Consider the following 24,858-nt stretch of genomic DNA (forward strand, 5'->3'; position numbering starts at 1 on the left):
GTTCTGGTATTTGCAATCATCTGGCTCATACTTTCGCGTTTTTCGCATAGTTGTTGGCCAGATCCTGGGCTATTTCTGGTTTGGATCACGTAGTAATGTGGTACCACACAGAGACAGTCAATGAAAGCTGGTTCCGATTAGTATTTTAGAGGATAACGCTGGTTATGCCTGGGTTAGTTCTGGTATTTGCAATCATCTGGCATATACTTTCGCGTTTTTCGCATAGTTGTTGGCCAGATCCAGCGTTTTTTCTGGATTGGACCCGTAGTAATGTGGTTCCACACCGAAGCAGTCAATTAAACCTGGTTGCGATTAATATTTTGAAGGATAACTCTGGTTGTGTTTGGGTTAGATGTGGTATTTGCAATCATCTGGAACATACTTTCGCATTTTTCGCATACTTGTTGGCCAGATCCTGGGTTTTTTCTGGTTTGGATCCCGTAGTAATGTGGTTCCACACCGAAACAGTCAACTAAACCTGGTTCCGATTAATATTTTAGAGGATAACGCTGGATATGTTTGGGTTAGTTCTGCTATTTGCAATCATCTGGCACATACTTCCGCATTTTTCGCATACTTGTTGGCCAGATCCTGGCCTTTTTCTGGTTTGGATCAGGTAGTAATGCGGTACCACGCCGAAGCAGTCAATTAAACCTGGTTCCGATTAATATTTTGGAGGATAACGCTGGTTATGTTTGGGTTAGTTCTGGTATGTGCAATCATCGAGCTCATTCTTTCGCGTTTTTCACATACATGTTGGCCAGATCCTGGGTTTTTTCTGGTTTGGATCCCGTAGTAATGTGGTTCCACACCGTAACAGTCATTTAAACCTGGTTGCGATTAATATTTTAGAGGCTAACGCCGGTTATGTCTCCGTTAGGTCGGGGATTTGAGCTCATCTGGCTCGTACCTTCGCATTTTTCCTAAACTTGTTGGCCAGATCCAGGACTTTTTCTCGATTGGATCACATAGTAATGCGGTACCACACCGAAACAGTCAATAAAAGCTGGCTCCCATTAGTATTTTAGAGGATAACGCTGGTTATGTCTGGGTTAGTTCTGGTATTTGCAATCATCTGGCTTATACTTTCGCGTTTTTCGCATAGTTGTTGGCCAGATCCAGCGTTTTTTCTGGATTAGAACCCGTAGTAATGTGGTTCCACACCGAAGCAGTCAATTAAACCTGGTTGCGATTAATATTTTGGAGGATAACTCTGGTTGTGTTTGGGTTAGATGTGGTATTTGCAATCATCTGGAACATACTTTCGCATTTTTCGCATACTTGTTGGCCAGATCCTGGGATATTTCTGGCTTGGACCACGTAGTAATGCTGTACCACACCGATACAGTCAATTAAACCTGGTTGCGATTAATATTTTAGAGGATAACGCCGGTTATGTCTCGGCCAGGACTGGGATTTGCCCTCATCTGGCTCATACTTTCTCGTTATTCGCATACTAGTTGGCCAGATCCTGGGATATTTCTGGCTTGAACCACGTAGTAATGTGGTACCACACCGAAACAGTCAATTAAACCTGTTTGCGATTAATATTTTTGAGGATAACGCCGGTTATGTCTCGGTTAGGTCTGGTATTTGCAACCATCCGGCTCATTCTTTCTCGTTTTTCGCATACTTGTTGGCCAGATCCAGGGCTTTTTCTGGTTTGGATCCCGTAGTAATGTGGTTCCACACTGAAACAGTCAATTAAAGCTGCTTGCGATTAATATTTTAGAGGATAACGCCGGTTATGCCTCAGTTATGTCTGGGATTTGCCCTCATCTGGCTCGTACCTTCGCATTTTTCGCATACTTGTTGGCCATATCCAGGGATTTTCTGGATTGGATCACATAGTAATGCGGTACCACACCGAAACAGTCAATTAAACCTGGTTGCGATTAATATTTTAGAGGATAACGCCGGTTATGTGTCGGTTAAGTCTGGGATTTGCCGTCATCTGTTTCGTACATTCGCATTTTCGCTTACTTGTTGGCCAGATCCTGGCCTTTTTCTGGCTAGCACCAAGTAGTAATGTGGTTCCACACCGAAGCAGTCAATTAAACCTGCTTGCGATTAATACTTTAGAGGATAACTCCGGTTATGTGTCGGTTAAGTCTGGGATTTGTCGTCATCTGTCTCGTACATTCGCATTTTTCGCATACTTGTTGGCCAGATCCTCGCCTTTTTCTAGATTGGATCACGTAGTAATGCGGTACCACACGGAAATAGTCAATTAAACCTGGTTGCGATTAATATTTTAAAGTATGACGCCGGTTATGTCTGGGTTAGGTCTGGTATTTGCCCTCATCTGGCTCGTACTTTCGCATTTTTCACATACTTGTTGGCCAGATCCAGGGCTTTTTCTGGTTTGGATCACGTAGTAATGCGGTACCACCCCGAAACAGTCAATTAAACCTGGTTGCGATTAATATTTTAGAGGATAACGCCGGTTATGTCTCAGTTAGGTCTGGGATTTGTCGTCATCTGTCTCGTACATTCGCATTTTTCGCATACTTGTTGGCAAGATCCTGGCTTTTTCTGGTTTGGATCACGTGGTAATATGGTACCAGAATGAAACAGTCAATTAAACCTGGATTCGATCAATATTTTAGAGGATCACACCGGTTATGTCGAGGTTTGGCCTGGACATTGCCATCACCTAGGTCATACTTCCGCATTTTTCGCGTACTTGTTGGCCAGATCCTGGGTTTTTTCTGTTTTGGATCCCGTAGTAATGTGGTTCCACACCGAAACAGTCAACTAAACCTGGTTCCGATTAATATTTTAGAGGATAACGCTGGTTATGTTTGGGTTAGTTCTGCTATTTGCAATCATCTGGCACATACTTCCGCATTTTTCGCATACTAGCTGGCCAGATCCTGCGATATTTCTGGTTTGGATCACGTAGTAATGTGGTACCACACCGAAACAGTCAATTAAACCTGTTTGCGATTAATATTCTTGAGGATAACGCCGGTAATGTCTCGGTTAGTTCTGGTATTTGCAACCATCTGGCTCATACTTTCTCGTTTTTCGCATACATGTTGGCCATATCCTGGGATATTTCTGGTTTGGATCACGTAGTAATGCTGTACCACACCGAAGCAGCCAGTTAAACCTGGTTGCGCTCAATATTTTAGAGGATAACGTCAGTTATGTCTCGGTTGGGTCTGGTATTTGCCCTCATCCGGCTCGTACTTTCGCATTTTTCGCATACTTGTTGGCCAGATCCACGGCTTTTTCTGGATTGGATCACATAGTAATGCGGTACCACACCGAGACAGTCAACTACATCTGGTTGCGATTAACATTTTGGAGGATAACGCTGGTTATGTTTGGGTTAGTTCTGGTATTTGCAATCATCTGGCTCATACTTTCGCGTTTTTCACATACTTGTTGGCCAGATCCTGGCCTTTTTCTGTTTTGGATCACGTAGTAATGTGGTACCGCACTGAAACAGTCAATAGAAGCTGGTTCCGAATAGTATTTTAGATGATAACTCTAGTTATTTCTGGGTTTGTTCTGGTATTTGCAATCATCTGGCTCATACTTTCGCGTTTTTCGCATTGTTGTTGGCCAGATCCAGCGTTTTTTCTGGATTGGATCACATAGTAATGCGGTACGACACCGAGACGGTCAATTAAACCTGGTAGCGATGAATATTTTGGAGGATAACGCTGGTTATGTATGGGTTAGTTCTGGTATTTGCAATCATCTGGCTCATACTTTCGCGTTTTTCACATACTTGTTGGCCAGATCCTGGCCTTTTTCAGGCTTGGACCAAGTAGTAATGTGGTTCCACACCGAAACAGTCAATTAAACCTGTTTGCGATTAATATTTTGGAGTATAACGCCGGTTATGTCTCGGTTAGTTCTGGTATTTGCAACCATCTGGCTCATACTTTCTCGTTTTTCGCATACTTTTTGGCCAGATCCTGGGATATTTCTGGTTTGGATCACGCAGTAATGCTGTACCACACCGAAACTGTCAATTAAACCCGGATGCGATTAATATTTTAGAGGATAACGCCGGTTATGTCTCTGTTAGGTCTGGAATTTGCCCTCATCTGGCTCGTACTTTCGCATTTTTCGCATACATGTTGGCCATATGCTGGGATATTTCTGGTTTGGATCAGGTAGTAATGCTGTACCACACCGAAACAGTCAATTAAACCTGGTTGCGCTGAATATTTTAGAGGATAACGTCAGTTATGTCTCGGTTGGGTCTGGTATTTGCCCTCATCCGGCTCGTACTTTCGCATTTTTCGCATACTTGTTGGCCAGATCCACGGCTTTTTCTGGATTGGATCACATAGTAATGCGGTACCACACCGAGACAGTCAATTAAACCTGGTTGCGATTAATATTTTGGAGGATAATGCTGGTTATGTTTGGGTTAGTTCTGGTATTTGCAATCATCTGGCTCATACTTTCGCGTTTTTCACATACTTGTTGGCCAGATCCTGGCCTTTTTCTGGTTTGGATCACGTAGTAATGTGGCACCGCAATGAAACATTCAATAGAAGCTGGTTCCGAATAGTATTTTAGATGATAACTCTAGTTATTTCTGGGTTTGTTCTGGTATTTGCAATCATCTGGCTCATACTTTCGCGTTTTTCTCATTGTTGTTGGCCAGATCCAGCGTTTTTTCTGGATTGGATCACATAGTAATGCCGTACCACACCGAGACAGTCAATTAAACCTGGTTGCGATTAATATTTTGGAGGATAACGCTGGTTATGTTTGGGTTAAGTCTGGTATTTGCCCTCATCTGGCTCGTACTTTCGCATTTTTCGCATAATTGTTGGCCAGATCCTCGCCTATTTCTGGTTTGGATCACGTAGTAATGCGGTACCACACCGTAATAGTCAATTAAACCTGGTTGCGATTAATATTTTAGAGGATAACGACGGTTATGTCTCGGCCAGGTCAGGGATTTGCCGTCATCTGGCTCGTACTTTCGCATTTTTCGCATACTTTTTGGCCAGATCCTCGCCTTTTTCTTGTTTGGATCTCGCAGTGATATGGTTCCACACCGAAACAGTCATTTAAACCTGATTGCGAGTAATATTTTAGCGGATAACGCCGGTTATGTCTCGGTTATGTCTGGGATTTGAGCTCATCTGGCTCGTACTTTCGCATTATTCGCATACTTGTTGGCCAGATCCTGGCCTTTTTCTGGTTTGGATCAGGTAGTAATGCGGTACCACGCCGAAACAGTCAATTAAACCTGGTTGCGATTAATATTTTAGAGGATAACGCCGGTTATGTCTCGGTTATGTCTGGGATTTGAGCTCATCTGGCTCGTACCTTCGCATTATTCGCATACTTGTTGGCCAGATCCTGGCCTTTTTCTGGTTTGTATCACGTAGTAATGTGGTACCACACTGAAAAAGTCAATAAAAGCTGGTTCCGATTAATATTTAAGAGGATAACGCCGGTTATGTCTCGGTTAGGTCTGGGATTTGCCCTCATCTGCCTCGTACTTTCGCATTTTTCGCATACTTGTTGGCCAGAAACTGGCCTTTTTCTGATTTGGATAACGTAGTAATGTGGTATCACACTGAAACAGTCAATAGAAGCTGGTTCCGAATAATATTTTAGAGGATAACTCTGGTTATGTCTGGGTTAGTTCTGGTATTTGCAATCATCTGGCTCATACTTTCGCGTTTTTCCCATAGTTGTTGGCCAGATCCTGGGCTTTTTCTGGTTTGGATCACGTAGTAATGTGGTACCACACAGAGACAGTCAATTAAACCTGGTTGCGATTAATATTTTGGAAGATAACGCTGGTTATGTTTGGGTTAGATGTGGTATTTGCAATCATCTGGCACCTACTTTCGCTTTTTTCGCATACTTGTTGGCCAGATCCTGGGCTTTTTCTGGTTTGGATCACGTAGTGATATGGTACGACACCGAAACAGTCAATTAAACCTGGATGCGATTAATATTTTAGTGGATAACGCCGGTTATGTCTCGGTTAGGTCTGGGATTTGCCCTCATCTGGCTGGTACCTTCGCATTTTTCGCATGCCTGTTGGCAAGATCCTGGGCTTTTTCTGGTTTGGATCACGTAGTAATGCGGTACCACACCGAAACAGTCAATTAAACCTGGTTGCGCTTAATATTTTAGAGGATAACGTCAGTTATGTCCCGGTTGGGTCTGGTATTTGCCCTCATCCGGCTCGTACTTTCGCATTTTTCGCATACTTGTTGGGCAGAGCCTGGGTTTTTTCTGGTGTGGATCACGTAGTAATGTGGTACCACACCGAAACAGTCATTTAAACCTGGTTGCGATTAATATTTAAGTGGATAACGCCGGTTATGTCACGATTAGGTCTGGGATTTGCCCTCATCTTGCTCGTACTTTCGCATTTTTCGCGTACTTGTTGGCCAGATCCTCGCCTTTTTCTTGTTTGGATCACGTAGTAATGTGGTACCACACCGAAACAGTCAATTAAACCCGTTTGCGACTAATATTTTTGAGGATAAAGCCGGTTATGTCTCGGTTAGGTCTAGTATTTGCAACCACCTGGCTCATACTTTCTCGTTTTTCGCATACTTGTTGGCCAGATCCTGGGATATTTCTGGTTTGGATCACGTAGTAATGCTGTACCACACCGAAACAGTCAACTAAACCTGGTTGCGATTAATATCTTAGAGAATAACGTCGGTTATGTCTCAGTTAGGTCTGGGATTTGCCCTCATCTGGCTCGTACTTTCGCATTTTTCGCATACTTGTTGGCCAGATCTTGGGTTTTTTGTGGGTTTTATCCCGTCGTAATGTGGTACCACACAGAAACAGTCAATAAAAGCTGGCTCCCATTAGTATTTTAGAGGATAACTCTGGTTATGTCTGGGTTAGTTCTGGTATTTGCAATCATCTGGCTCATACTTTCGCGTTTTTCGCATAGTTGTTGGCCAGATCCTGGGCTTTTTCTGGTTTGGATCACGTAGTAATGTGGTACCACACAGAGACAGTCAATGAAAGCTGGTTCCGGTTAGTACTTTAGAGGATAACGCTGGTTATGCCTGGGTTAGTTCTGGTATTTGCAATCATCTGGCATATACTTTCGCGTTTTTCGCATAGTTGTTGGCCAGATCCAGCGTTTTTTCTGGATTGGACCCGTAGTAATGTGGTTCCACACCGAAGCAGTCAATTAAACCTGGTTGCGATTAATATTTTGAAGGATAACTCTGGTTGTGTTTGGGTTAGTTCTGGTATTTGCAATCATCTGGCTCATACTTTCGCATTTTTCGCATACTTGTTGGCCAGATCCTAGGTTTTTTCTGGTTTGGATCCCGTAGTAATGTCGTTCCACACCGAAACAGTCAACTAAACCTGGTTCCGATTAATACTTTGGAGGATAGCGCTGGTTATGTTTGGGTTAGTTCTGGTACTTGCAATCATCTGGCTCATATTTTCGCGTTTTTCACACACTTGTTGGCCAGATCCTGGGTTTTTTCTGGTTTGGATCACGCAGTAATGTGTTACCACACCGAAACAGTCAATTAAACCTGGTTGCCCTTAATATTTTAGAGGATAACACCGATTAGGTTTGTGTTAGGTCTGGTATTTGCAATCATCTGGCTCATACTTTCGCATTTTTCGCATACTTGTTGGCCAGATCCTGGCTTTATCTGGTTTGGATCACGTAGTAATATGGTACCAGCATGAAACAGTCAATTAAACCTGGATTCGATCACTATTTTAGAGGATCACACCGGTTATGTCGAGGTTTGGCCTGGTCATTGCCATCAACTAGGTCATACTTTCGCATTTTTCGCATACTTGTTGGCCAGATCCTGGGTTTTTTCTGGTTTGGATCCCGTAGTAATGTAGTTCCACACCGAAACAGTCAACTAAACCTGGTTCCGATTAATATTTTAGAGGATAACGCTGGTTATGTTTGGGTTAGTTCTGCTATTTGCAATCATCTGGCACATACTTCCGCATTTTTCGCATACTAGTTGGCCAGATCCTGGGATATTTCTGGTTTGGATCACGTAGTAATGTGGTACCACACCGAAACAGTCAATTAAACCTGTTTGCGATTAATATTCTTGAGGATAACGCCGGTTATGTCTCGGTTAGTTCTGGTATTTGCAACCATCTGGCTCATACTTTCTCGTTTTTCGCATACTTGTTGGCCATATCCTGGGATATATCTGGTTTGGATCACGTAGTAATGCTGTACCACACCGAAACAGTCAATTAAACCTGGTTGCGCTTATTATTTTAGAGGATAACGTCAGTTATGTCTCGGTTGGGTCTGGTATTTGCCCTCATCCGGTTCGTACTTTCGCATTTTTCGCATACTTGTTGGCCAGATCCACGGCTTTTTCTGGATTGGATCACATAGTAATGCGGTACCACACCGAGACAGTCAATTAAACCTGGTTGCGATTAATATTTTGGAGGATAACGCTGGTTATGTTTGGGTTAGTTCTGGTATTTGCAATCATCTGGCTCATACTTTCGCGATTTTCACACACTTGTTGGCCAGATCCTGGGTTTTTTCTGGTTTGGATCCCGTAGTAATGTGGTTCCACACCGAAACAGTCATTTAAACCTGGTTGCGATTAATATTTTCGAGGATAACGCCGGTTATGTCTGGGTTAGGTCTGGTATTTGCCCTCATCTGGCTCGTACTTTCGCATTTTTCGCATAATTGTTGGCCAGATCCTCGCCTTTTTCTGGTTTGGATCACGTAGTAATGCGGTACCACACTGAAACAGTCAATAAAAGCTGGTTCCGATAAGTATTTTAGAGGATAACGCTGGTTATGTCTGGGTTAGTTCTGGTATTTGCAATCATCTGGCTCATACTTTCGCGTTTTTCGCATACTTGTTGGCCAGATCCTAGTTTTTTTCTGGTTTGGACCAGGTAGTAATGCGGTACCACGCCGAAACAGTCAATTAAACCTGGTTGCGATTAATATTTTAGAGGTTAACGCCGGTTATGTCTCGGTTAGGTCTGGTATTTGCCCTCATCTGGCTCGTACATTCGCATTTTTCGCATACTCGTTGGCCAGATCCAGGGCTTTTTCTGGATTGGATCACATAGTAATGCGGTACCACACCGAAACAGTCAATTAAACCTGGTTGTGATTAATATTTTAGAGGATAACGCCGGTTTTGTCTCGGTTATGTCTGGGTTTTGCCCTTCATCTGGCTCGTACCTTCGCATTTTTCGCATACTTGTTGGCAAGATCCTGGGCTTTTTCTGGGTTGGATCACGTAGTAATGTGTTACCACAACGAAACAGTCAATTAAACCTGGTTGCCCTTAATATTTTAGAGGATAACACCGTTTAGGTTTTTGTTAGGTCTGGTATTTGCAATCATCTGGCTCATACTTTCGCGTTTTTCACATACTTGTTGGCCAGATCCTGGGCTTTTTCTGGTTTGGATCACGTAGTAATGTGGTACCACACCGAAACAGTCAATTAAACCTGGTTGCGATTAATATTTTAGTGGATAACGCCGGTTATGTCTCGGTTAGGACTGGGATTTGCCCTCATCTGCCTCGTACTTTCGCATTTTTCGCATACTTGTTGGCCAGATCCTGGGTTTTTTCTGGTTTGGATCACGTAGTACTGCGGTACCACACCGAAGCAGTCAATTAAACCTGGTTGCGATTAATATTATAGAGGATAACGGCGGTTATGTCCCGGTTAAGTTTGGTATTTGCCCTCATCTGGCACATACTTTCGCGTTTTTCGCATACTTGTTGGCTAGATCTTGGGTTTTTTGTGGGTTGTATCCCGTCGTAATGTGGTTCCACACCGAAACAGTCAATTAAACGTGGTTGCGATTAATATTTTGGTGGATAACGCTGGTTATGTTTGGGTTAGTTCTGGTGTTTGCCCTCATCTGGCTCGTACTTTCGCATTTTTCGCATAATTGTTGGCCAGATCCTCGCCTTTTTCTGGTTTGGATCACGTAGTAATGCGGTACCACACTGAAACAGTCAATTAAACCTGCTTGCGATTAATACTTTAGAGGATAACGCCGGTTATGTGTCTGTTAAGTCTGGGATTTGCCGTCATCTGTTTCGTACATTCGCATTTTCGCTTACTTGTTGGCCAGATCCTGGCCTTTTTCTGGCTAGCACCAAGTAGTAATGTGGTTCCACACCGAAGCAGTCAATTAAACCTGTTTGCGATTAATATTTTGGAGTATAACGCCGGTTATGTCTCGGTTAGTTCTGGTATTTGCAACCATCTGGCTCATACTTTCTCGTTTTTCGCATACTTTTTGGCCAGATCCTGGGATATTTCTGGTTTGGATCACGCAGTAATGCTGTACCACACCGAAACTGTCAATTAAACCCGGATGCGATTAATATTTTAGAGGATAACGCCGGTTATGTCTCTGTTAGGTCTGGAATTTGCCCTCATCTGGCTCGTACTTTCGCATTTTTCGCATACATGTTGGCCATATGCTGGGATATTTCTGGTTTGGATCAGGTAGTAATGCTGTACCACACCGAAACAGTCAATTAAACCTGGTTGCGCTGAATATTTTAGAGGATAACGTCAGTTATGTCTCGGTTGGGTCTGGTATTTGCCCTCATCCGGCTCGTACTTTCGCATTTTTCGCATACTTGTTGGCCAGATCCACGGCTTTTTCTGGATTGGATCACATAGTAATGCGGTACCACACCGAGACAGTCAATTAAACCTGGTTGCGATTAATATTTTGGAGGATAATGCTGGTTATGTTTGGGTTAGTTCTGGTATTTGCAATCATCTGGCTCATACTTTCGCGTTTTTCACATACTTGTTGGCCAGATCCTGGCCTTTTTCTGGTTTGGATCACGTAGTAATGTGGCACCGCAATGAAACATTCAATAGAAGCTGGTTCCGAATAGTATTTTAGATGATAACTCTAGTTATTTCTGGGTTTGTTCTGGTATTTGCAATCATCTGGCTCATACTTTCGCGTTTTTCTCATTGTTGTTGGCCAGATCCAGCGTTTTTTCTGGATTGGATCACATAGTAATGCCGTACCACACCGAGACAGTCAATTAAACCTGGTTGCGATTAATATTTTGGAGGATAACGCTGGTTATGTTTGGGTTAAGTCTGGTATTTGCCCTCATCTGGCTCGTACTTTCGCATTTTTCGCATAATTGTTGGCCAGATCCTCGCCTATTTCTGGTTTGGATCACGTAGTAATGCGGTACCACACCGTAATAGTCAATTAAACCTGGTTGCGATTAATATTTTAGAGGATAACGACGGTTATGTCTCGGCCAGGTCAGGGATTTGCCGTCATCTGGCTCGTACTTTCGCATTTTTCGCATACTTTTTGGCCAGATCCTCGCCTTTTTCTTGTTTGGATCTCGCAGTGATATGGTTCCACACCGAAACAGTCATTTAAACCTGATTGCGAGTAATATTTTAGCGGATAACGCCGGTTATGTCTCGGTTATGTCTGGGATTTGAGCTCATCTGGCTCGTACTTTCGCATTATTCGCATACTTGTTGGCCAGATCCTGGCCTTTTTCTGGTTTGGATCAGGTAGTAATGCGGTACCACGCCGAAACAGTCAATTAAACCTGGTTGCGATTAATATTTTAGAGGATAACGCCGGTTATGTCTCGGTTATGTCTGGGATTTGAGCTCATCTGGCTCGTACCTTCGCATTATTCGCATACTTGTTGGCCAGATCCTGGCCTTTTTCTGGTTTGTATCACGTAGTAATGTGGTACCACACTGAAAAAGTCAATAAAAGCTGGTTCCGATTAATATTTAAGAGGATAACGCCGGTTATGTCTCGGTTAGGTCTGGGATTTGCCCTCATCTGCCTCGTACTTTCGCATTTTTCGCATACTTGTTGGCCAGAAACTGGCCTTTTTCTGATTTGGATAACGTAGTAATGTGGTATCACACTGAAACAGTCAATAGAAGCTGGTTCCGAATAATATTTTAGAGGATAACTCTGGTTATGTCTGGGTTAGTTCTGGTATTTGCAATCATCTGGCTCATACTTTCGCGTTTTTCCCATAGTTGTTGGCCAGATCCTGGGCTTTTTCTGGTTTGGATCACGTAGTAATGTGGTACCACACAGAGACAGTCAATTAAACCTGGTTGCGATTAATATTTTGGAAGATAACGCTGGTTATGTTTGGGTTAGATGTGGTATTTGCAATCATCTGGCACCTACTTTCGCTTTTTTCGCATACTTGTTGGCCAGATCCTGGGCTTTTTCTGGTTTGGATCACGTAGTGATATGGTACGACACCGAAACAGTCAATTAAACCTGGATGCGATTAATATTTTAGTGGATAACGCCGGTTATGTCTCGGTTAGGTCTGGGATTTGCCCTCATCTGGCTGGTACCTTCGCATTTTTCGCATGCCTGTTGGCAAGATCCTGGGCTTTTTCTGGTTTGGATCACGTAGTAATGCGGTACCACACCGAAACAGTCAATTAAACCTGGTTGCGCTTAATATTTTAGAGGATAACGTCAGTTATGTCCCGGTTGGGTCTGGTATTTGCCCTCATCCGGCTCGTACTTTCGCATTTTTCGCATACTTGTTGGCCAGATCCTGGCTTTATCTGGTTTGGATCACGTAGTAATATGGTACCAGCATGAAACAGTCAATTAAACCTGGATTCGATCACTATTTTAGAGGATCACACCGGTTATGTCGAGGTTTGGCCTGGTCATTGCCATCAACTAGGTCATACTTTCGCATTTTTCGCATACTTGTTGGCCAGATCCTGGGTTTTTTCTGGTTTGGATCCCGTAGTAATGTAGTTCCACACCGAAACAGTCAACTAAACCTGGTTCCGATTAATATTTTAGAGGATAACGCTGGTTATGTTTGGGTTAGTTCTGCTATTTGCAATCATCTGGCACATACTTCCGCATTTTTCGCATACTAGTTGGCCAGATCCTGGGATATTTCTGGTTTGGATCACGTAGTAATGTGGTACCACACCGAAACAGTCAATTAAACCTGTTTGCGATTAATATTCTTGAGGATAACGCCGGTTATGTCTCGGTTAGTTCTGGTATTTGCAACCATCTGGCTCATACTTTCTCGTTTTTCGCATACTTGTTGGCCATATCCTGGGATATATCTGGTTTGGATCACGTAGTAATGCTGTACCACACCGAAACAGTCAATTAAACCTGGTTGCGCTTATTATTTTAGAGGATAACGTCAGTTATGTCTCGGTTGGGTCTGGTATTTGCCCTCATCCGGTTCGTACTTTCGCATTTTTCGCATACTTGTTGGCCAGATCCACGGCTTTTTCTGGATTGGATCACATAGTAATGCGGTACCACACCGAGACAGTCAATTAAACCTGGTTGCGATTAATATTTTGGAGGATAACGCTGGTTATGTTTGGGTTAGTTCTGGTATTTGCAATCATCTGGCTCATACTTTCGCGATTTTCACACACTTGTTGGCCAGATCCTGGGTTTTTTCTGGTTTGGATCCCGTAGTAATGTGGTTCCACACCGAAACAGTCATTTAAACCTGGTTGCGATTAATATTTTCGAGGATAACGCCGGTTATGTCTGGGTTAGGTCTGGTATTTGCCCTCATCTGGCTCGTACTTTCGCATTTTTCGCATAATTGTTGGCCAGATCCTCGCCTTTTTCTGGTTTGGATCACGTAGTAATGCGGTACCACACTGAAACAGTCAATAAAAGCTGGTTCCGATAAGTATTTTAGAGGATAACGCTGGTTATGTCTGGGTTAGTTCTGGTATTTGCAATCATCTGGCTCATACTTTCGCGTTTTTCGCATACTTGTTGGCCAGATCCTAGTTTTTTTCTGGTTTGGACCAGGTAGTAATGCGGTACCACGCCGAAACAGTCAATTAAACCTGGTTGCGATTAATATTTTAGAGGTTAACGCCGGTTATGTCTCGGTTAGGTCTGGTATTTGCCCTCATCTGGCTCGTACATTCGCATTTTTCGCATACTCGTTGGCCAGATCCAGGGCTTTTTCTGGATTGGATCACATAGTAATGCGGTACCACACCGAAACAGTCAATTAAACCTGGTTGTGATTAATATTTTAGAGGATAACGCCGGTTTTGTCTCGGTTATGTCTGGGTTTTGCCCTTCATCTGGCTCGTACCTTCGCATTTTTCGCATACTTGTTGGCAAGATCCTGGGCTTTTTCTGGGTTGGATCACGTAGTAATGTGTTACCACAACGAAACAGTCAATTAAACCTGGTTGCCCTTAATATTTTAGAGGATAACACCGTTTAGGTTTTTGTTAGGTCTGGTATTTGCAATCATCTGGCTCATACTTTCGCGTTTTTCACATACTTGTTGGCCAGATCCTGGGCTTTTTCTGGTTTGGATCACGTAGTAATGTGGTACCACACCGAAACAGTCAATTAAACCTGGTTGCGATTAATATTTTAGTGGATAACGCCGGTTATGTCTCGGTTAGGACTGGGATTTGCCCTCATCTGCCTCGTACTTTCGCATTTTTCGCATACTTGTTGGCCAGATCCTGGGTTTTTTCTGGTTTGGATCACGTAGTACTGCGGTACCACACCGAAGCAGTCAATTAAACCTGGTTGCGATTAATATTATAGAGGATAACGGCGCTTATGTCCCGGTTAAGTTTGGTATTTGCCCTCATCTGGCACATACTTTCGCGTTTTTCGCATACTTGTTGGCTAGATCTTGGGTTTTTTGTGGGTTGTATCCCGTCGTAATGTGGTTCCACACCGAAACAGTCAATTAAACGTGGTTGCGATTAATATTTTGGTGGATAACGCTGGTTATGTTTGGGTTAGTTCTGGTGTTTGCCCTCATCTGGCTCGTACTTTCGCATTTTTCGCATAATTGTTGGCCAGATCCTCGCCTTTTTCTGGTTTGGATCACGTAGTAATGCGGTACCACACTGAAACAGTCAATTAAACCTGCTTGCGATTAATACTTTAGAGGATAACGCCGGTTATGTGTCTGTTAAGTCTGGGATTTGCCGTCATCTGTTTCGTACATTCGCATTTTCGCTTACTTGTTGGCCAGATCCTGGCCTTTTTCTGGCTAGCACCAAGTAGTAATGTGGTTCCACACCGAAGCAGTCAATTAAACCTGCTTGCGATTAATACTTTAGAGGATAACTCCGGTTATGTGTCGGTTAAGTCTGGGATTTGTCGTCATCTGTCTCGTACATTCGCATTTTTCGCATACTTGTTGGCCAGATCCTCGCCTTTTTCTAGATTGGATCACGTAGTAATGCGGTACCACACGGAAATAGTCAATTAAACCTGGTTGCGATTAATATTTTAAAGTATGACGCCGGTTATGTCTGGGTTAGGTCTGGTATTTGCAACCATCTGGCTCATACTTTCTCGTTTTTCGCATACTTTTTGGACAGATCCTGGGATATTTCTGGTTTGGATCACGCAGTAATGCTGTACCACACCGAAACTGTCAATTAAACCCGGATGCGATTAATATTTTAGAGGATAACGCCGGTTATGTCTCTGTTAGGTCTGGTATTTGCCCTCATCTGGCTCGTACTTTCGCATTTTTCGCATACATGTTGGCCATATCCTGGGATATTTCTGGTTTGGATCAGGTAGTAATGCTGTACCACACCGAAACAGCCAATTAAACCTGGTTGCGCTCAATATTTTAGAGGATAACGTCAGTTATGTCTCGGTTGGGTCTGGTATTTGCCCTCATCCGGCTCGTACTTTCGCATTTTTCGCATACTTGTTGGCCAGATCCACGGCTTTTTCTGGATTGGATCACATAGTAATGCGGTACCACACCGAGACAGTCAACTACATCTGGTTGCGATTAACATTTTGGAGGATAACGCTGGTTATGTTTGGGTTAGTTCTGGTATTTGCAATCATCTGGCTCATACTTTCGCATTTTCCGCATACTTGCTGGCCAGATCCTGGGCATTTTCTGACATGGATCACGTACCAATGTGGTACCACACCGAAACAGTCAATTAAACCTGGTTCCGATTGATATTTTAGAGGATAACGACGGTTATGCCTGGGATAGGTCTGGTATTAGCCATCATCTAGCACATACTTTCGCATCTTTCGCATACTTGTTGGCCAGGTCCTGGGTTTTTTTTCTGGTTGGGATCACGTATTAATGTGGTACAACACTGAAACAGTCAAGTAAACCTGGTTTCGAACAATATTTCAGAGGATAACACCGGTTAGGTCTGGGTTAGGTCTGGTATTTGCAATCATCTGGCTCATACTTTCGCATTTTTCGCAAACTTTTTGGCCAGATCCTGGGCTTTTTCTGGTTTGGATCACGTAGTAATGCGGTACCACACTGAAGCTGTCAATAAAACCTGGTTCCGATTAATATTTTGGAGGAGAACGCCGGTTATGCCTGGGATAGGTCTGGTATTTTGTATCATCTAGCCCTTACTTTCGCACTTTTCGCATACTGGAATGGCCAGATCCTGGCCTTCTTCTGGTTTGGATCACGTAGTGCGGTACCACACCGAAACAGTCAATTTAACCTGGTTCCGATAAATATTTTAGAGGATAACGCCGGTTATGTCTGGGTTAGTTCTGGTATTTGCAATCATCTGGCTCATACTTTCGCATTTTCCGCATACTTGCTGGCCAGATCCTGGGCATTTTCTGACATGGATCACGTACCAATGTGGTACCACACCGAAACAGTCAATTAAACCTGGTTCCGATTGATATTTTAGAGGATAACGACGGTTATGCCTGGGATAGGTCTGGTATTAGCCATCATCTAGCACATACTTTCGCATCTTTCGCATACTTGTTGGCCAGGTCCTGGGTTTTTTTTCTGGTTGGGATCACGTATTAATGTGGTACAACACTGAAACAGTCAAGTAAACCTGGTTTCGAACAATATTTCAGAGGATAACACCGGTTAGGTCTGGGTTAGGTCTGGTATTTGCAATCATCTGGCTCATACCTTCGCATTTTTCGCAAACTTGTTGGCCAGATCCTGGGCTTTTCCTGGTTTGGATCACGTAGTAATGTGGTACGACACCGAAACAGTCAATTAAACCTGGTTGCCATAAATATTTTAGAGGATAACGCCGGTTATGACTGGGTTACGTCTGGTATTTGCAATCATCTTCCTCATACTTTCGCATTTTTGTCATACTTGTTGGCCAGATCCTGGGCTTTTTCTGACTTAGATCACGTAGCAATGTGGTACCACACTGAAGCAGTCAATTAAACCTGGTTCCCAGTAATATTTTGGAGGATAACGCCGGTTATGTCTCGGTTAGGTCTGGTATTTGCCCCCATGTGGCTCGTACTTTCGCATTTTTCGCATACTTCCTGGCCAAATCCTGGGCTTTTTCTGGGTTGGATGACGTAGTAATGCGTTACCACACCGCAGCAGTCAATTAAACCTGGTTGCTATTAATATTTTAGAGGATAACGCCGGTTATGTCTCGGTTAGGTCTGGGATTTGCCCCTCATCTGGCTTGTACCTCCGCATTTTTCGCATACTTGTTGGCCAGATCCTGGGTTTCATCTGGTTTGGATCCCGTAGAAATGTGGTCCCACACCGAAACAGTCAATTAAACCTGGTTGCGATTAATATTTTAGAGGATAACGCCGGTTATGTCTGGGTGAGTTCTGGTATTTGCAATCATCGGGACTCATACTTTCGCATTGTTCGCATACTTGTTGGCCAGATCCTGGGCATTTTCTGGTATGGACCACGTAGTAATGTGGTACCACACCGAAACAGTCAATTAAACCTGGTTGAGATTAATATTTTAGAGGATAACGCCGGTTATGTCTCGGTTAGGTCTGGGATTTGCCCCTCATCTGGCTCGTACCTTCGCATTTTTCGCAAACTTCTTGGCCAGATCCTGGGCTTTTTCTGGTTTGGATCACGTAGTAATCCGGTACCACACTGAAACAGTCAAGTAAACCTGGTTTCGAACAATATTTCAGAGGATAACACCGGTTAGGTCTGGAATTTGCCATCATCTAGCTCATACTTTCGCATTTTGCGCACACTTGTTGGCCAAATCCTGGGCTTTTTCTGGTTTGGATCACGTAGTAATGTGGTAGGACACCGAAACAGTCAATTAAACCTGGTTGCGATAAAGATTTTAGAGGATAACGCCGGTTATGACTGGGTTACGTCTGGTATTTGCAATCATCTTCCTCATACTTTCGCATTTTTGACATACTTGTTGGCCAGATCCTGGGCTTTTTCTGACTTAGATCACGTAGCAATGTGGTACCACACTGAAACAGTCAATTAAACCAGGTTCCGAGTAATATTTTGGAGGATAACGCCGGGTATGTCTGGGTTAGGTCTGGTATTTGCAATCATCTTGCACATACTTTCGCACTTTTCGCATACTTGAATGGTCAGATCCTGGCCTTTTTCTGGCTTGGCCCACGTAGTAATGTGGTACCACACTGAAAGTGTCAATTAAACCTGGTTCCGATTGATATTTTAGAGGATAACGACGGTTATGCCTGGGATAGGTCTGGTATTAGCCATCATCTAGCACATACTTTCGCATCTTTCGCATACTTGTTGGCCAGGTCCTGGGTTTTTTTTCTGGTTGGGATCACGTATTAATGTGGTACAACACTGAAACAGTCAAGTAAACCTGGTTTCGAACAATATTTCAGAGGATAACACCGGTTAGGTCTGGGTTAGGTCTGGTATTTGCAATCATCTGGCTCATACTTTCGCATTTTTCGCAAACTTTTTGGCCAGATCCTGGGCTTTTTCTGGTTTGGATCACGTAGTAATGCGGTACCACACTGAAGCTGTCAATAAAACCTGGTTCCGATTAATATTTTGGAGGAGAACGCCGGTTATGCCTGGGATAGGTCTGGTATTTTGTATCATCTAGCCCTTACTTTCGCATTTTTCGCATACTGGAATGGCCAGATCCTGGCCTTCTTCTGGTTTGGATCACGTAGTGCGGTACCACACCGAAACAGTCAATTTAACCTGGTTCCGATTAATATTTTAGAGGATAACGCCGGTTATGTCTGGGTTAGTTCTGGTATTTGCAATCATCTGGCTCATACTTTCGCATTTTCCGCATACTTGCTGGCCAGATCCTGGGCATTTTCTGACATGGATCACGTACCAATGTGGTACCACACCGAAACAGTCAATTAAACCTGGTTCCGATTGATATTTTAGAGGATAACGACGGTTATTCCTGGGATAGGTCTGGTATTAGCGATCATCTAGCACATACTTTCGCATCTTTCGCATACTTGTTGGCCAGGTCCTGGGTTTTTTTTCTGGTTGGGATCACGTATTAATGTGGTACAACACTGAAACAGTCAAGTAAACCTGGTTTGGAGCAATATTTCAGAGGATAACACCGGTTAGGTCTGGGTTAGGTCTGGTATTTGCAATCATCTGGCTCATACCTTCGCATTTTTCGCAAACTTGTTGGCCAGATCCTGGGCTTTTCCTGGTTTGGATCACGTAGTAATGTGGTACGACACCGAAACAGTCAATTAAACCTGGTTGCCATAAATATTTTAGAGGATAACGCCGGTTATGACTGGGTTACGTCTGGTATTTGCAATCATCTTCCTCATACTTTCGCATTTTTGTCATACTTGTTGGCCAGATCCTGGGCTTTTTCTGACTTAGATCACGTAGCAATGTGGTACCACACTGAAGCAGTCAATTAAACCTGGTTCCGAGTAATATTTTGGAGGATAACGCCGGTTATGTCTCGGTTAGGTCTGGGATTTGCCCCTCATCTGGCTCGTACCTTCGCTTTTTCGCATACTTGTTGGCCAGATCCTGGGCGTTTTCTGGTTTGGATCACGTAGTAATGCGTTACCACACCGCAACAGTCAATTAAACCTGGTTGCTATTAATATTTTAGAGGATAACGCCGGTTATGTCTCGGTTAGGTCTGGGATTTGCCCCTCATCTGGCTCGTACTTTCGCATTTTTCGCATACTTGCTGGCCAAATCCTGGGCTTTTTCTGGTTTGGATCACGTAGTAATGCGTTACCACACCGCAACAGTCAATTAAACCTGGTTGCTATTAATATTTTAGAGGATAACGCCGGTTATGTCTCGGTTAGGTCTGGGATTTGCCCCTCATCTGGCTCGTACCTTCGCATTTTTCGCATACTTGTTGGCCAGATCCTGGGTTTTTTCCGGTTTGGATCACGTAGTAATGTGGTACCACACTGAAACAGTCAAGAAAACCTGGTTTCGAACAATATTTCAGACGATAACACCGGTTAGGTCTGGGTTAGGTCTGGAATTTGCCATCATCTAGCTCATACTTTCGCATTTTGCGCACACTTGTTGGCCAGATCACTGGCATTTTTCAGACTTGGACCACGTAGTAATGTGGTACCACACCGAAACTGTCAACTAAACCTGGTTCCGAGTAATATTTTGGAGGATAACGCCGGTTATGTCTGGGTTAGGTCTGGTATTTGCCATCATCTAGCACATACTTTCGCATCTTACGCATACTTGTTGGCCAGATCCTGGGCTTTTTCTGGTTTGGATCACGTAGTAATGCGGTACCACACCGCAACAGTCAATTAAACCTGGTTGCGATTAATATTTTAGAGGATACCGCCGGTTATGACTGGGTTACGTCTGGTATTTGCAATTATCTTCCTCATACTTTCGCACTTTTGACATACTTGCTGGCCAGATCCTGGGCTTTTTCTGGTTTGGATCACGTACCAATGTGGTACCACACTCAAACAGTCAATGAAACCAGGTTCCGAGTAATATTTTGGAAGATAACGCCGGTTATGTCTGGGTTAGGTCTGGTATTTGCAATCATCTAGCACATACTTTCGCACTTTTCGCATACTTGAATGGTCAGATCCCGGCCTTTTTCTGGCTTGGCCCACGTAGTAATGTGGTACCACACTGAAACAGTCAATTAAACCAGGTTCCGAGTAATATTTTGGAGGATAACGCCGGGTATGTCTGGGTTAGGTCTGGTATTTGCAATCATCTGGCTCATACTTTCGCATTTTTCGCAAACTTTTTGGCCAGATCCTGGGCTTTTTCTGGTTTGGATCACGTAGTAATGCGGTACCACACTGAAGCTGTCAATAAAACCTGGTTCCGATTAATATTTTGGAGGAGAACGCCGGTTATGCCTGGGATAGGTCTGGTATTTTGTATCATCTAGCCCTTACTTTCGCATTTTTCGCATACTGGAATGGCCAGATCCTGGCCTTCTTCTGGTTTGGATCACGTAGTGCGGTACCACACCGAAACAGTCAATTAAACCTGGTTCCGATTAATATTTTAGAGGATAACGCCGGTTATGTCTGGGTTAGTTCTGGTATTTGCAATCATCTGGCTCATACTTTCGCATTTTCCGCATACTTGCTGGCCAGATCCTGGGCATTTTCTGACATGGATCACGTACCAATGTGGTACCACACCGAAACAGTCAATTAAACCTGGTTCCGATTGATATTTTAGAGGATAACGACGGTTATGCCTGGGATAGGTCTGGTATTAGCCATCATCTAGCACATACTTTCGCATCTTTCGCATACTTGTTGGCCAGGTCCTGGGTTTTTTTTCTGGTTGGGATCACGTATTAATGTGGTACTACACTGAAACAGTCAAGTAAACCTGGTTTGGAACAATATTTCAGAGGATAACACCGGTTAGGTCTGGGTTAGGTCTGGTATTTGCAATCATCTGGCTCATACCTTCGCATTTTTCGCAAACTTGTTGGCCAGATCCTGGGCTTTTTCTGGTTTGGATCACGTAGTAATGTGGTACGACACCGAAACAGTCAATTAAACCTGGTTGCCATAAATATTTTAGAGGATAACGCCGGTTATGACTGGGTTACGTCTGGTATTTGCAATCATCTTCCTCATACTTTCGCATTTTTGTCATACTTGTTGGCCAGATCCTGGGCTTTTTCTGACTTAGATCACGTAGCAATGTGGTACCACACTGAAGCAGTCAATTAAACCTGGTTCCGAGTAATATTTTGGAGGATAACGCCGGTTATGTCTCGGTTAGGTCTGGTATTTGCCCCCATGTGGCTCGTACTTTCGCATTTTTCGCATACTTGCTGGCCAAATCCTGGGCTTTTTCTGGGTTGGATGACGTAGTAATGCGTTACCACACCGCAGCAGTCAATTAAACCTGGTTGCTATTAATATTTTAGAGGATAACGCCGGTTATGTCTCGGTTAGGTCTGGGATTTGCCCCTCATCTGGCTCGTACCTCCGCATTTTTCGCATACTTGTTGGCCAGATCCTGGGTTTCATCTGGTTTGGATCCCGCAGAAATGTGGTCCCACACCGAAACAGTCAATTAAACCTGGTTGCGATTAATATTTTAGAGGATAACGCCGGTTATGACTGGGTTACGTCTGGTATTTGCAATTATCTTCCTCATACTTTCGCATTTTTGTCATACTTGTTGGCCAGATCCTGGGCTTTTTCCGACTTAGATCACGTAGTAATGTGGTACCACACTGAAACAGTCAATTAAACCAGGTTCCGAGTAATATTTTGGAGGATAACGCCGGGTATGTCTGGGTTAGGTCTGGTATTTGCAATCATCTTGCACATACTTTCGCACTTTTCGCATACTTGAATGGTCAGATCCTGGCCTTTTTCTGGCTTGGCCCACGTAGTAATGTGGTACCACACTGAAAGTGTCAATTAAACCTGGTTCCGATTGATATTTTAGAGGATAACGACGGTTATGCCTGGGATAGGTCTGGTATTAGCCATCATCTGGCACATACATTCGCATGTTTCGCATACTTGTTGGCCAGGTCCTGGGTTTTTTTTCTGGTTGGGATCACGTATTAATGTGGTACAACACTGAAACAGTCAAGTAAACCTGGTTTGGGACAATATTTCAGAGGATAACACCGGTTAGGTCTGGGTTAGGTCTGGTATTTGCAATCATCTGGCTCATACTTTCGCATTTTTCGCAAACTTTTTGGCCAGATCCTGGGCTTTTTCTGGTTTGGATCACGTAGTAATGCGGTACCACACTGAAGCTGTCAATAAAACCTGGTTCCGATTAATATTTTGGAGGAGAACGCCGGTTATGCCTGGGATAGGTCTGGTATTTTGTATCATCTAGCCCTTACTTTCGCATTTTTCGCATACTGGAATGGCCAGATCCTGGCCTTCTTCTGGTTTGGATCACGTAGTGCGGTACCACACCGAAACAGTCAATTAAACCTGGTTCCGATTAATATTTTAGAGGATAACGCCGGTTATGTCTGGGTTAGTTCTGGTATTTGCAATCATCTGGCTCATACTTTCGCATTTTCCGCATACTTGCTGGCCAGATCCTGGGCATTTTCTGACATGGATCACGTACCAATGTGGTACCACACCGAAACAGTCAATTAAACCTGGTTCCGATTGATATTTTAGAGGATAACGACGGTTATGCCTGGGATAGGTCTGGTATTAGCCATCATCTAGCACATACTTTCGCATCTTTCGCATACTTGTTGGCCAGGTCCTGGGTTTTTTTTCTGGTTGGGATCACGTATTAATGTGGTACTACACTGAAACAGTCAAGTAAACCTGGTTTGGAACAATATTTCAGAGGATAACACCGGTTAGGTCTGGGTTAGGTCTGGTATTTGCAATCATCTGGCTCATACCTTCGCATTTTTCGCAAACTTGTTGGCCAGATCCTGGGCTTTTTCTGGTTTGGATCACGTAGTAATGTGGTACGACACCGAAACAGTCAATTAAACCTGGTTGCCATAAATATTTTAGAGGATAACGCCGGTTATGACTGGGTTACGTCTGGTATTTGCAATCATCTTCCTCATACTTTCGCATTTTTGTCATACTTGTTGGCCAGATCCTGGGCTTTTTCTGACTTAGATCACGTAGCAATGTGGTACCACACTGAAGCAGTCAATTAAACCTGGTTCCGAGTAATATTTTGGAGGATAACGCCGGTTATGTCTCGGTTAGGTCTGGTATTTGCCCCCATGTGGCTCGTACTTTCGCATTTTTCGCATACTTGCTGGCCAAATCCTGGGCTTTTTCTGGGTTGGATGACGTAGTAATGCGTTACCACACCGCAGCAGTCAATTAAACCTGGTTGCTATTAATATTTTAGAGGATAACGCCGGTTATGTCTCGGTTAGGTCTGGGATTTGCCCCTCATCTGGCTCGTACCTCCGCATTTTTCGCATACTTGTTGGCCAGATCCTGGGTTTCATCTGGTTTGGATCCCGCAGAAATGTGGTCCCACACCGAAACAGTCAATTAAACCTGGTTGCGATTAATATTTTAGAGGATAACGCCGGTTATGACTGGGTTACGTCTGGTATTTGCAATTATCTTCCTCATACTTTCGCATTTTTGTCATACTTGTTGGCCAGATCCTGGGCTTTTTCCGACTTAGATCACGTAGCAATGTGGTACCACACTGAAACAGTCAATTAAACCTGGTTCCGAGTAATATTTTGGAGGATAACGCCGGTTATGTCTCGGTTAGGTCTGGTATTTGCCCCCATATGGCTCGTACTTTCGCATTTTTCGCATACTTGCTGGCCAAATCCTGGGCTTTTTCTGGTTTGGATCACGTAGTAGTGCGTTACCACACCGCAACAGTCAATTAAACCTGGTTGCTATTAATATTTTAGAGGATAACGCCGGTTATGTCTGGGTTAGGTCTGGTATTTGCCATCATCTAGCACATACTTTCGCATCTTTCGCATACTTGTTGGCCAGGTCCTGGGTTTTTTTCTGGTTGGACCACGTAGTACTGTGGTACGACACCGAAACAGTCAATTAAACCTGGTTGCGATTAATATTTTAGAGGATAACGCCAGTTATGTCTGGGTTACGTCTGGTTTTTGCAATCATCTTCCTCATACCTTCGCATTTTT

Source organism: Colletes latitarsis, unplaced genomic scaffold (assembly GCF_051014445.1).
Source record: "Colletes latitarsis isolate SP2378_abdomen unplaced genomic scaffold, iyColLati1 scaffold0013, whole genome shotgun sequence".
Classification (NCBI taxonomy): domain Eukaryota; kingdom Metazoa; phylum Arthropoda; class Insecta; order Hymenoptera; family Colletidae; genus Colletes; species Colletes latitarsis.